Genomic DNA, 4,046 nt, shown 5'->3' with positions numbered 1-4,046 from the left:
AGGTCACAAATGCATGAATAAGCTTCTCTGCGTCAGCCACACATAAAATATTTCGCAATTTGGCAACATTTCTAAGGTGGAAGAAGGCTGTTTTTGTGACATTTGAGATGTGATTTTTAAATGACAGGTTGCTGTCTAATATAACGCCAAGGTCTTTAACTGTATTTGTTGGAGTAACAGTGCAGCCTTCAATTTGCAGGTCATAATCCGAAATATTCTGCTCACGTGTCTTTGGTCCGATAAGTAATATTTCTGTTTTATTAGAATTTAAAAGAAGGAAATTACAAGTCATCCAATGCTTTATATCGTCGATGCACTCTGCCAATTTGGATAGTTGGAAGGAATCATCTGGTCTTGATGAGATATATAGCTGAGTATCATCTGCATAACAGTGGAAGCTAATTCCATGTTTTCTAATAATGTTTCCAAGGGGCAGCATGTATATGGAGAATAGCAAGGGTCCTAAAACCGATCCCTGAGGTAATCCATAATTTACTTGCGTTAGATTTGATGATTCCCCATTTAAATGGACAAATTGATGTCTGTCTGATAAGTAAGATCTGAACCATTGTAGTGCCTGTCGCTGAATACCGGTATAATTGTGTAAGCGATCTAGAAGTATTTTATGGTCTACAGTATCGAACGCAGCACTAAGGTCAAGCAGGACTAGGAGTGAGATGTTACCTTTGTCTGATGCTATAAGCAGGTCGTTTGTAATTTTAACAAGCACAGTTTCAGTACTATGATGCGGTCTAAAGCCTGACTGGAATTTTTCGTGTATATCATTATTTTGTAAGAAGAGCACAACTGAGTGGACACTACTTTTTCTAGTATTTTAGACAGGTAAGGGATATTTGAAATTGGTCTATAGTTTCCCAGTTCATTGGGGTCTAAGTTTGGTTTCTTGATAAGAGGCTTAATGACGGCCAGTTTAAAGGGTCCTGGGACATGGCCTAGATTAATTGACAAATTGATAATGTTATAAATGGGCTCAATTGTAACGGGTAATAACTCTTTTAATAATTTAGTTGGTATGGGGTCTAATAAGCAAGTTGTAGGTTTAGATGTTGCAATAAGTTTAATTAAATCTTCCTGTTTTATAGGTGAAAAACACTGTAGCCTTTCTTTTGGGGCGATGGTTGGTACTAATTTATAGGACAGACTTGGAGGTTGAGTTTTTACTATTTTGTCTCGTATGTTTTCGATTTTCTCTGTAAAAAAATTCATGAAGTCATTGCTACCAAGGTGCGGCGGAATACCCAGGTCAGATGAAGTCTGTTTATTTGTTAGTTTAGCAACTGTACTAAATAAAAACCTTGGATTGTTTTTGTTAGTTTCTATGAGGTTACGGAGGTGCTCAGCCTTTGCTGCTTTTAGTGCCTTTTTATAACTGTTTGCACTCTCTTTCCATGCATAAATAACGTCATAAGGACGTTCCGAGAACATTGTTCTAAGAACGTTTTCTCTCATCGTTACAAGAACATTCATCAAGTATAAATAACGTCATAAGGACGTTCCGAGAACATTGTTCTAAGAACGTTTTCTCTCATCGTTTTGAGAACATTCATCAAGTATGAATAACGTCATAAGGACGTTCCGAGAACATTGTTCTAAGAACGTTTTCTCTCATAGTTTTGAGAACAGTCATCAAGCATGAATAACGTCATAAGGACATTCCGAGAACATTGTTCTAAGAACGTTTTCTCTCATAGTTTTGAGAACATTCATCAAGTATGAATAATGTCATAAGGACATTCCGAGAACATTGTTCTAAGAACGTTTTCTCTCATCGTTTTGAGAATGTATATTAGGGTGCGGTTACACTTGGCATTAACATGCGATCTCGGTGATCCGAACAAGCAGATCGGATCTTCAGACAATCAGGACACAGCGCGTTTACACTTGTCATCAAGTGGCTTCCACATCTGGATAACTGATCGGATCTCTATAGTTTCCCGCCCATTATTTTAATAAGCCTGCAATTTAAAAATAGCCCCGGTGCGGGGAGATTTCACACAACACGTATAACGGGGAGGATGAGCATGTTACACATTTGATACGCAGCCATGTTGAACTCGAGGCAGCGGTGGGAAGTAAACCGTGGTTAAAACGATGAATGATCTTATATGTGAAAGTATAAGCAGAGGACGTTTGTAAAATGACACAAGCTTTTGTACTTGAGCTGTGGCGGGTTTCACTCGCGCGCGCACACACACACAGACTCTAACGGTGTTTTTAAACACATCATTTGTTTATTCATGTCACAGACACATAAAATAATCACATAAGTAGGCCGAAGTTCCTATGATCAAAAGCGACCACTTACATCGTTCTCGTCTATTTGGGTTGATTCGGCTGAAAGTGACAGCGCGTCGTTTCTTTGGTCTGCGCCCTAAATAGCGTGCTTACTGACATCAGCTATTAGCAACACCATACAATCTTGTTTCTGTGTGTAAATGATATACGGTGTATTCAGAGCTCCGTTTCAAGCTGCCCGTCTGTCGCTTAATCTGTTTTATGGGGACGGTACTTTCGAGTCAGATCCGTGGGCGTGGCTTGTTGGTTTTTACTAAATCTTTGGTGTTTCAAGTCTTACGAAACCTTTACCCTAACCCACACCATAACCCTAACCTTACTCTAACCTTACTTCTAACACGTATGTTAGAAACAAGCTGGTATAGTGTTGCCATTCGTGTCTGTGACATGAAAATAAACAAATGATGCGTTTTAAGCTGGCGCTGTGTGTGCGAGTCAACGCCATTCATGGCAGTCACAAATACAGCGATGATACAGCTGAAGTGGTCAAGTAAAACATCTCGTGTGATTTGACATAAATCCTCTGTAGGTTAAAGTATCCATGATAATTTCGTGGGAAAATGAACGACTGTGCAACGTTCGGGAGCAAGAGTAAACTTTCCGCTGCATTTGTCAGCTGCTCCGCAGTCTGACAGGTTTCGGACAGACGAGAGAATAATGATAGCGGGTGGGTTTTCTGTGAAATTGTACCGGTAAATGTAGATAAACTGTCTGGATTGCGTTTACATTACACTGAGATCCGATCACAATGCGTCCCCGACTACATCTGGATCAGGACACGCTGATCGGATGACATTCCGATCAGAAGCGCGTTTACACTTGTCTTTTCAATGTGTATGTGGACAACATCCAGATACAGGTCGCATGTTAATGCCAAGTGTAAACGCACCCTTAATTAAATATAATGTTATGAAAACGTTCCATAAACGTTATTTGAAGAACGTTTTGTTCTAACTTTTAGACAACTTTTAAAGAACGTTAGCGAAAGTTGTGTGAACGTTCCTTGTTAGCTGGGATTTTACTTAGTTTTAGTCTATTTTGCGAGTGAAACTTGTTTTGCAGCTGCATTGAGTGCATCAAACTAGATGCGGACTAGTGGACGCCGAATCCTATTTACCAGAGGTGTAAAGAGTACCTGAAAACCATACTTAAGTAAAAGTACAGATACCTTGCAGTGAAAATTACTCCATTACAAGTTACAAGTCACCAATTCCAAAACGACTTCAGTAAAAGTCTTCGAGTATCTGATTTTAACAGGACTTGAGTATTTTACTCATACTGAATGTAGGCTCAAAGCAGCACTAGTCCTCAACACTTAAGAGACTTGTCAGTGAAAAACAAGAAACAGTCGATTCGTGAGGAGAGCAATCGCATTTATTTTCTTAAATCATAATAAGACTGAACACCTCAAAATTGCAACAAATCATGGTCGACACCATAACCTATGTCTATTACAAACACCCAAGTCTCATTTAATTTCAAGTGCTCATAACTAAGCCAACATTCTTCAAAAAGGTCTCTTTAATATAACGGATAAATAAAATAATGTTAGGTAAAATTAAAAAGTCAAAACCAGCGATTGTCAACTACCTGATAATGCACTCGTATTCACATAAAGAAGTAAGGGCAAAATTCACAAGAAGTACCTTCAATGCCCTTTAAATGGCAATATTAATTCTTCTGTAGCAAAAATAAACTGCTGCAAAAAAAAGATAGGTGCCATGCAAAAT

This window comes from Triplophysa rosa, linkage group LG2 (genome assembly GCF_024868665.1).
Source record: "Triplophysa rosa linkage group LG2, Trosa_1v2, whole genome shotgun sequence".
NCBI classification, from domain to species: domain Eukaryota; kingdom Metazoa; phylum Chordata; class Actinopteri; order Cypriniformes; family Nemacheilidae; genus Triplophysa; species Triplophysa rosa.
The sequence above is the reverse complement of the archived record's forward strand: the minus strand, read 5'-3'. Positions refer to the sequence as shown.